Below are 10,634 nucleotides of genomic sequence, written 5' to 3'. Positions count from 1 at the left end.
CCCCCCCCCCCCCAGTTGTGACAACCAAGAACGTCTCCAGATCTTGCCCAGTGTTCCCTGGGGACAGCATCACTCTGGCAGGGCACTGGCAGCTCCTCCCATGGGGGCGGGGGGCGGATGGGGGCTGAGGGTCGGCTCAGTCCTGATGGGAAACAGCTCCGACCTCTAGGAATGCCCTGGGTATGGGTGGTTTCCCCGAGGAAGCCAGAGAATGTAGTATGTACTGGAACTAGGCAAACTGGGTTCAAATGGCAGGGCTCGGGGCTCACCGTCTACTTTCTCTGCGAGCAGAGGAGGCCTCCGAGGAGGGTGGGAGGTGGCTGGTGGGTTATTCTTAGCAGGGAGTTCAGGGAGGAAACTCACTCTGGGCTGCCAGGGCTGCACAGTACCTTCCAGAGGGAGCGGCCAGACCACAGACCTCCCGCCTGCCAAGTTCAGACGGAAATTCTTCACAGCCCAGGCACTGGAGAATTTGGGGAATGCGGGATGGGCTTTCCGAGATCCTTGAGTAAAATGTCTCGGCTCCTCCAGTGTTGGAGCGGTGGTCAGACGGGCTTGGCAAGCAGGACCCCTGCATCTGGGCTTCCGGCCCGGCTGTAGTTTTCCTCTTCCTGCCGGAATGCTTTGATGCATGCAGGGACTGGTCCAAGGAGGTCAAGGGTTGCTGAAAAGGTACGTGCCCTCCAAACCAAGGTGGGAGGCAGGGACATTGGCTGAAGGACATCCCAGGTTTTGAAGGTTCAGGAAGAGCTGAATCCAGTTGTGATCCGGCCTTTTGGTCCAAGCTGTTGTTGCCATCCGCAATGGAGAAAAGGCAGCAGCGTGGGTAAGCGCACAGGCCCTGGACTCGGAGTCCTGGGTTCAAATCCCGACTCTGTCACCAACAAGCTACATGGCACAGGACAGGTTAACAGTGCTGGGCCTCGGTTTCCTCACCTGATAATGATTCCTACATGAAGGGGTTGCTGTGAGGGTTAAAATGAGTCAGTCCAGTGCTTAGAACAGAGCCCGGCATGCAGAAAGCACTCAATAAGTAGAAACCCAGGAGCCTGGCATAGAGTATATTCCATAAATAAATGGTAGCCATCATGGATACCGGCTGCTTTTCCCTTCATCCATCCAGTCCTACGTAGAGCATTTCCTGAAGGAAGACAGACCTGGCCAGGAATCTCTGAGTTACTCGTTAGCCATGCAGCCCATGACTCAGGTGGTAGCAAATGAATCAGCAAGTGACTCATCTGTAAAATGGGGTGAATCTTGGCTGCCACTTCCCAGTTGTAGTGAGGACAGCGTAGATGAATAGAGACTGCTCAGCCCGGGGCCTGGCTCTCCGTAAGCACACAACACTTACTCAGTTTTATTATTATTTGTTATTTATTTTTGCTGGAATTACTCATCAGTCTTATCACTGGGATCAAACACTTTTTGTGCTTCGGGCATCAGCGTCAGACAGGAATCGAACGCGCTATTACCCACAACAGGCCAAGTCTGAGTATCTGTGTTTGCTCAGGAAAGGGGGGTTTGTTTCTAGAAGAAAGAGGAGAGGCGAGCGGGATGACAGAAATGACTAACGCTGTCCACTCCAACTCCTGGGCCTGGCGGGCTGTGGGGAAGCAGGCCTCTCTCCATTCTTTCTGATGGAGGGAAACCCGGGGCTGGGTGGTGGATGGAAGAAGCCGCCCTCCCTACAGAAGGGCAGAGGCTGTTTCTCCTGTGAATCTGGGCGGGCCTTAGTGACTCACTCCACCAATAGAATGTGGCAGAAGTGATGTCCTGGATGCCCAAGGCTGGCTCATAAGAAACCTGTTGCAGTAGCCATGGCGACAAGCAGCGCCTCCCAAGTGGGCTGCAGACCACTTTTCATGAGACCACCCAGGGACATAGGTGCATTTTGATGAAATAAAGGTGGGAAACTGCACAATAAACCTGCCTCCCCACCTCACACAAAAGAGAGTTCATTCCCCATACACTTTAGCACAGGGGTCCTCAAACCATGGCCCGCGGGCCACATGCAAATACAAATATTGTATTTGTTCCCGTTTTGTTTTTTTACTTCAAAATAAGATATGTGCAGTGTGCATAGGAATTTGTTCATAGTTGTTTTTTTTTAACTGTAGTCCGGCCCTCCAACGGTCTGAGGGACAGTGAACTGGCCCACTGTTTAAAAAATTTGAGGACCCCTGCTTTAGCATTTGAAGGCCCTGAGAAGTCCCGCATGAAGGGATCTTTTCATCTCTGTTTCACCCAGATACCTTGTAACACCTACTAACATCTCCCTTTGGAATCTACGAGCTCTTGACTAGCCTAGACCCATGCATGCATTAAAGATATTTGAGGCAGAGTTTTACAGCTTGGAGAAAAGGCCCTTGTCTCTCTTCCCGCCCCCCCTTGAACCCCATACATCCCCAGCCTCTTTAAACCTCCTTTGCTCTATCTTGTGAGTAGAGGGGCCAAGCATTGCAAACCAGCTTCCACAGCTGGTCCCGCTGGACAGAAAAAGTGGCAACTCTTAAGTGAAGTCCTGCCGCAGGCCTTTTCAAATTACCTATCCTCTCAGGAGACGTGAGCTGGGGGTGAGGCCCAGAAATGGGGGGATGCAATGCATAATAAAACCATTCAAAAAAAAAAAACCAACAGAGGAAAATAATTTGGAGGATTATTGACTGCCAGAACCCCAAAGCTATAAACAGGATGTTTGAAATGAGTTCAAGCATAAAGGTCACAATCTGCAATTTAAATGGAGAGTTTGTTGCCTTTTTTCTTGGTTATGGTTGGGTGCCACCAATTAGTTGAAGTGTGTGCGTGTGCGTGCGTGCGTGTGTGTGTGTGTGTGTGTGTGTGTTTTCAAAGAGCGCATTGGGCTTCTGCATCAGGCTGGGTTGGTCTGACAGCCTAAGCCCACGCAGGGGCGGGCACATCCTTTGCAGCCTGAGAACAGACAGAACTCTATGCTACACAGGGAGGGCCTTCTTCCTCCTCCTGGAAAAATAAAAACATAATGCAACACAAACCCCTGATCACTCCAACTCTCCGCAGCGGCTTTACCCTGAAGAAATAAATGGTTGGAAAGTTGTCCCTGCGGTGGGATGGCTGCCAAGCCCCCAACCTCGTCCTTATTAACGCAAATCCTGTTGATGGACTTGGCAAGAGCAGTGCAAGGGAGCCCGTTCAGCTGACGTGGTTCCTTTGAGCCTCTGCTCCAAGGACAGTCACCAGTTTTATTTTGTGGCTTGGGGAGAGGTCAGTGAGCCAATCGCCAGGCCGGCCCGCACGTCCCTCTCAACTTTGGGACCCTCTCTGATGCTGATGGGAGGGTGGTTGTGACAGAGTTAGGCAGAGGGGGATCAACTAGGAGTGGCTGTCAGGGCAGGGTTTCTTAAACTGTAATGTGCTCGTGAGTCCCCTGGGCATCTTTGCCACACGGTTCCATAGTATTGCTGCCTCAGCATCCATCTGTGTGGTCAGCAGGCCTGCAGGGGCCTTTAACTGATAGTAGCGCCTCCCACTTAGCATGTGCCCTACCTAACAGCCTGCAGAGTCACAAGGAAATGTAAGTTCCTGACAGGACTCCCCCAACTGTTCTTGTGATGCTCATTCTCCCTGCCTCCCAGGGCCATGAAGCTTACCGAAATCCCACTCTTTTTGGTTTGAATTGACCAAATCCAGCCTTAGTCTGGGAAGCCCAAAGCACTCAACCCACAGACTCTAATAAAGGCCTGGAGCCCCTGTCCTCTGCATTGACCCCTCCACATGGCCCCTTGAGTCAGCTGGTACCCCCGCTGGGACTTGTGAGTGATAAAATTCTCTATTTTCCTTGCAGCCTTTTGTTTAACTGTGTTTCAGCATTCATCCCCACCCTCCCTCCAATTTAAAATCTCCATTCAACAAAGCCACAATAGTCTTGTTGAGTGCAGATTCCAACTCAGTAGGTAATGGAACTCGAGATTATGCATTTCCAACATACCCCCAGATGAGGCTGTTGCTGCTGGTTTTAGGAACAGCACTGTGTTCTAAACCATTCTATTGCGGTCCAATAGAATGTTCTGTGCAGATGGCAACGTTCTGTATCTGTGCTGCCCAATTCGGTAGCCACCAGAGACGTACATGGCTATTGGGTACTTGAAATGTGGAAAGTGAGACCAAAGAACTGAATTTTTGATTTTACTTCATTTTAATTATTTTAAAATCAAATTGCCACATGTGGCTAGCAGCTATTGCATTGGACAGCACAGCTCTAGACAGTGAGCTCTGTATGAGCAGGGACCATATTTTTATCTCACTCTTAACCCCAGGTACATGCCCTTGACCGGAATCGAACCTGGGACCTTTCAGTCCGCAGGCCGACGCTCTATCCACTGAGCCAAACCGGTTTTGGCTTTTATCTCACTCTTAACTCCTCTTTCCTTAGCAGAGTGACTGGTTCATATCTGGTCCTTAATAAATATTTATGAACCACGTAATGACATAATACAATTGGAGAAGAAGTTTTAAACCATGTTTGTTAGAACCCTATGGTTATAAATGATCAAAACCTACTTTGAACTTGAACCTACCAAAGACTTTATTGACGCAATTGCATAAAGATCAGGGGAGGATTGGAGCCAGAAACTAATTCAACAACAAACCTTTTCTCTAGCCTTTTGTCTGCATGCATGTTGATTCATTCCCTCAAGCTAGTCATGCTCACTGGACTCAAACCAGTATCATAGGTAGCTCTGGGCCTCTAAACCTAGAATCACCTGAAATAGGGCTGTTTCCCAGGGAAGTTCTCTGATTGGCTGATCTTGGGTCATGTGCTAATTCCTTCACCAATCACTGTGGCAGAAGTAATAGATTCTACTGACCCAGCTGAACTCAAGGATGCCCCTCCACAGTCAGGGATGTCTTCCTCCAGACACACCAGGTTGGAGTGAGGAGAAGCAGTTCTCACAAAGATGGCGTATCCTCTTCTAGGCCAATAGAACAGTAAGTGTGGGGAGAGGGGTGGAGTGAGAGTTTCCAGCTTCTGTAAATAGTTGTTGAAACATATTTCTTTGAACTCGACAGAAGATAGGAAACTGCCTTCTCTGATGATGTCTAAAGGCATGAGAATAAGTTTCCCTTGGCCAAATCGGTTTTCCTCTACTCTCCCTGGTGCCATGTAAGTGAGGCCATGGGGTCCTGGAAACCAAGGCATCCATGGGCAGGCACCATTGGATACTGAAAACTGAGCAGGAGTTTGTTGGACTGAGACGTGGAAGGAAGGAAAGAGCGTTCCAAGGAGGGGACACAGCAGAGGCAAAGGCAGGGTGTGGCCCGAACACTGCCTGTGGGGGAGGAATGAAGAGTCCGCTCAGGGGCATGGACAGGAGTGGTGGACAAGGGAGCAGGAGGTGGACTTGAGGCCAGACTGTAGGAGGCCTTGAGTGCTGACTGAAGGAGCTTGGATGTCGGCTGTGGGAAATGGGAAGCCATTTGGAGGTCTTACACAGAGGGGTGGTGTCGTCAGAGCTGTGTGCTCTAAGATTGCTGTGTCTGGGTTTGGAGGATGGACAAGCTGGTGATGGGAGGCAGGGTGCCAAGGACAAAGGCTGTCCCGATATGTCTTTAAGGAACTGCTGCTTCCTGGGTGGGCGGTGGAACACCAAGCTCTGCTGGTTGCTGGTGTCCTCTCTCCCTGTCTCGCGTGCAGACCTCAATCATATTGGATCCTGGTCTCAGCTGTGCCACTTCCCAGCTCTGTGACCTTGGGCAGGTTACCTTATTTCCTGGAGCCTCAATTTCCCCATCTGGAAAATGGGGGCAGGAATACCTGTCCATGTACATGGCAGTTGTGAGATTGCAAGGCTAACATGGATGTATGTGATGGCCCCAGACCAGTAAACCCCAGACCTGCACATAGGAAGAGCCAGGGATGGTGCTGTTGTTATGAATGGACTCTTGCTCCTGAGTGTATTTGCATGTAAAAAGTTTGAACAGTGAAGACATGGGGGGGAAATGATATTAAAATTACCGTAGCTTCTTGGAGCAGCTCTGTAACCAGGTCAGGCTGACGCCTCCTTAACTCCAGGATAAAAATCCTCCAGCTCACATGCCCATGGTCCTTCCCTGCTTCTCCCCGGAGACTCATGTGTCTAAATTGGAATGTGCCAGAAGAGGCTGGTTTCCAAGAGCATTTCCCTGAGGCCAGGCTGGAGTCTCCAGGGAGAATTGAGGGCATCGTCCTGCATTTTAGACTGCACCTGGGATTGACCTGGTTGGCAGTCCTGAAAGCCACATGTCCCAGTGGAAAAACCCCAGCGCGGAGCCAGGACGAACCAGGCCTGGAACTGCAAGTTCGCAAGTTCAGGCCAGTTGCGCTCACCTTGGTAGGCCTCAGTTTCTCCATTCAGAGGATGGATACAGTACCATCCACATGGGGCTGTTGGAGGATTAAGTCACCTAATGCATGTGGCACATGGTCACATGGCCTTGTCTCCAGTTTGGGATCAGGAATGTGCATGTCTTGGTCCCTGTGATGCATAAGCCCCTTGCTAAGTGCTAACAATACAGACAAGTAAGACATGGATCCTGGCTTCAATAGCGGTCTTGGGGTACAGGTAACTGAACGCACCCCAAATGATATGAGATAGTCAGTGCTTAGAACTCTTCCTCTCTATGACAGGTGTGTCAATGTATGTTGAATAGGATTTTTCCATGAAGTAATGATATACTTTGAGATAGTGTTCATGTTTTGGGTGCTGGGGCTCTAGAGTTTCTTTAAATCATCACAAACACTAAAAGTAAACTGTCTATACATAAGTCTGCTGATGTCATCTATATATATAAAAGCCCAGTGACCTGAATGACGGAATGATGGGAATGACCAGTTGCTATAACATGCACTGCAGCAGCCAACCAACCGGCCCAATCGGGCCCCAGTTGGCCGCCCCCAACCTCCCACAGCCCCTCCCCCTGGCCGGCCCTGCCCCAGATTGTCCACCCTCCCTACCCGGATTGGGGGCGGGGCTGGCTGGCCGACCTCCCGTGGCCCCTCCCCCTTGCCGGCCCATTCAGCCCCCATCAGGGCAGGCCAGCCAGATTCTACCCGTGTCCGGGTCTCTAGTAATAATGATAAAGTACTGTGATAGCAGTATCTCACTTGATCTTTAAAACAGACATAGTATCTAATGGGAAGTTATTGTCCCTATTCTACAGATGAGTAACTAAAGCTCAAAGAGGTGAGATGACTTGCCTAAGGTCACACAGATCAGAAGAGCTAATTCTCCCCCCTCCCCCGCTTGTCGCTAAAATACACTGCAGGGAGCAGCCTCAGCGAACTCGGAGGAGCTTGGCCAGGAGAGTTTGTCAGACCACCAATATGGTTGAGCATCCACTACATTCCAGACCTGCTGTCTGCATGGGCTGATTCCTGCCCTTGTTCAGCTTGCAGTCCAGCGGGGAAGATAACCATGCGATAATAGTTCTAATGGCTGCTCTTAAGAGACCCTGCTCACAACCAATGTACCAAATCAACTGATGCTCACTCTGCCTTGTGATCGATCTGTGCTGACTAATCCGTGCTGACCGATCCGTGCTGACCGATCCCTGCTGACCGATCTCCGCTGACCGATCCATGCTGACCGATCCGTGCTGACCGATCCATGACCTACTAAAGATTAGCAGCCTGAGCCATCCCTGTCCAAGCTGGGACTCCACCAATGGACAGTCTCTACTCTGGGGCCCCTGGGGGACTGGTCTTTCTCAGAACTGTGCTGTAGCCTGAGGCTCTTCCTGCCCAGTCTTCTTCCTTCTCTTTCTCCTTTCCCAGGCATTAGGCCCGCACCCCAGTCTGAAGGCTCTGCCTACGCAATCCTGCTCCCTCTCTCTTTAACCTCCACAGGGGTTTCCGCCAGTGAGTCCATGCACTTCTAATTCCATCTCGGTGCCTGCTTTGCAGAGGCCCCGAACTCAGTGGGCATGCCGTGGAAATGAGGGTTGCTGGGAGTCATGATGGGTGAGTAGCTGGGGTCTCAGATGGGAACAGTGTTCTTGGAGGATGGGATGGTGGGAGAGGGCATGATAGAAAGAGAATAAGTTCAAAAGTAAATGAGTCTGCTCCCTTCTGTCTTTATTTTAAAAATAAGTTTTTATTGATTTAGAGAGAGAGAGGAAGGGGGAAGGACAGAGAGATAGAAACATCCATGAGAGAGAAACATCATCCATTGGCTGCTTCCTACATACTCCCTACTGGGGATCAAACCTGCAACCTGGGAATGTGTCCTGACTGGGAATCAAACTGGTGACCTCTTGGTTCCTGGGTCGATGCTCAACTACTGAGCCACTCCAGCTGGGCAGAGTCTGCTCCTTTCTGGTGTTCACACTTGTGTGACTCATTTAACCCTTCTGTGTCTCAGTTTTATCCCCTGCAACATGGGAATAACAGTAATAAGGCTATTGGCTCCTTCCTAGAAATGTCAGATTAAAAGAAATGCATGCTTGCCTGGCTGGTGTGGCTCAGGGGTTAGCGTAAACCTATGAACCAGGAGGTCACAGTTTGATTCCTGGTCAGGGCACATGCTCAGGTTGTGGGCTTGATCCCCAGTAGCGGGCGTGAAGGAGGCAGTCGATCAATGATTCTCATGCGTGTTTCTATCTCTCTCCCTCTCCCTTCCTCTCTGAAATCAATAAAAATAAAAGAAATGCATGTTTGATGGCTCAGCTGTGTCCTTCAGAGGCCGTGGGAGAGAGAGCCTCAGTGCAGAACCAGGAGCAGCCTGCCTGGAGATGTCTTACTTTTCAGTGGCCTCTGCAGACTCTGAATGAGCTGCTCCTCCAGCTCCTCTTGCAGAAATTAGACCCGACGAGGCTGGCATGGGCCTCTCTCCTCTCTGCCCACAAATATGGCCCCAGGGAAAGGGCCCACCTCATGGGTGTGTTGGCAGGGATGTGTGGTGTTACCCTGGCAGACTGACCATTATCTGGGTCATTTGATCCTGGGCAGCTGCCAAATCAGTTAAGTCGGATGGTTTGCCCGCCTCTCTGGATCAGATGTCCTGAGTAATGGCCCTTATCTGCATCTGGCCGGGTCCTGGGTAGACAATCCCCCTTTCAGTGAGCCTGAAATGAAAGCTGGTTTCAGCAGGTATGTTCAAGGTCAAGGCTTAGGAGAGGATGCTGATTTAGAGGCCTATATTCACCCTCTTTCTTACATGGCTTGATTCATGACGGTCCATAGGCATTGGTAACTAGTAAAGGTTAAAATGACTGGAGCTGGCTAATTTTCACATTAAAACATTTTAATTGAAGTGCAATACATGTCCCTGAGAGTACAAATAAGAAGTGTGCAGCTCATGCATTTTCACAGAGAACACCCAAGTCACCAGCACCCAGGTCTACGAAAGGAACATTATTAGCCCCGAGGCCCTTCTAGCAAGAATCTGCCCCGAGGCATAACCACGGTGCTGACTTCTAGCGGCCTGGCTAGTTTCGCAGTTATGGAACTTTATATAAGTGGCAGCAGACGGCATCTTTGGGGCTGGCTTCTTTTGTTCACATTATGTTTGTGACATTTACCCAAGAGGCAGTAGTTCTTTCGTTCCCATTGCTGGGTAGTATTCTGTTGAATGCAACACCATCCATTCTTCCATTGATGGACAACCCACCATGTGTGTTTTTGTGATCACAGCTGCATGTTTGTGTCAGGCATCAGACTTTTTACTTTAAACATATGAATTAGAAATGGGTGGGCTTATTATTCTCGATCTCTTTCGTGATGATATAAGTATACTTTAGGGTTGGGATATAAAGGGCGCAACCACATTTAGGGGTGCCCTGCTGCCTCTGGGATCTGTGTCTCAACCTTAGCATGTTCCCCATATGACCATCATTGGCCCCTGGAAGTAGGTTTTGTGGGAAGAGCTCCGCATCAGAGGCGTAACCTTCCCCACTGGGGTCCCTCCACACCTCTGATCTGCAATTCTGCCTTTACCCACAACATCACCTCACACCATTTATTCAAGCTCTCCAGCCTCAGGGGTTTCATCTGTAAAGAAGGTTAGAAATGGGGGATCTTTTTAGATGTTTCCAGTTCTCAAATAATTTGAAACTGACTGCTGTCAATGATTAATTATGAGAAGAATAGCTATCATTTGTTGAGTGATTACATTGCTTTAAATAATTTATGCAAATTGTTTCATTTCATTTTTTCAAGATTTATTAGTCCCATTGTAATGATGAGAAAACTGGAGCCCAAAGAGGTTAAATCCCTTACTAAAGACACCCAGCAAATGTCAGAACAGGGGTAGGAATAAGGCCAGTGCCACTCTAGCCTTCACTCTCAACTGCTGCCTCAGTTGTGTTTTTCCTTTAATGATATATCTCCCGCATACAAAAAAATGCAGAGAACAGAACTTCTACGTATCCACCAAACTGTCTTAGAGATGAAACATTTAAAACACAAGTTAGAATTCTCTGGACTCCTCTCTGCTCCGACCCCTCCCCCAGAAGTGGTAACCTCTCTCTTGAATTTGGTGTTCATCATTCTCACATACGTTTCTATATTTTTACCATACATGTATGTACTCATAAAAATATACTGAGTTGTTTTTCCGGTTTTTGAATTTTATTCAGTGGTACTGTTCTGTATATGTCCTTTTCACTGCTAACTATTTTCC

The sequence above is a fragment of the Myotis davidii genome, unplaced genomic scaffold (genome assembly GCF_000327345.1).
Source record: "Myotis davidii unplaced genomic scaffold, ASM32734v1 scaffold478, whole genome shotgun sequence".
NCBI lineage: Eukaryota > Metazoa > Chordata > Mammalia > Chiroptera > Vespertilionidae > Myotis > Myotis davidii.
Note: the sequence above shows the minus strand (reverse complement) of the source record.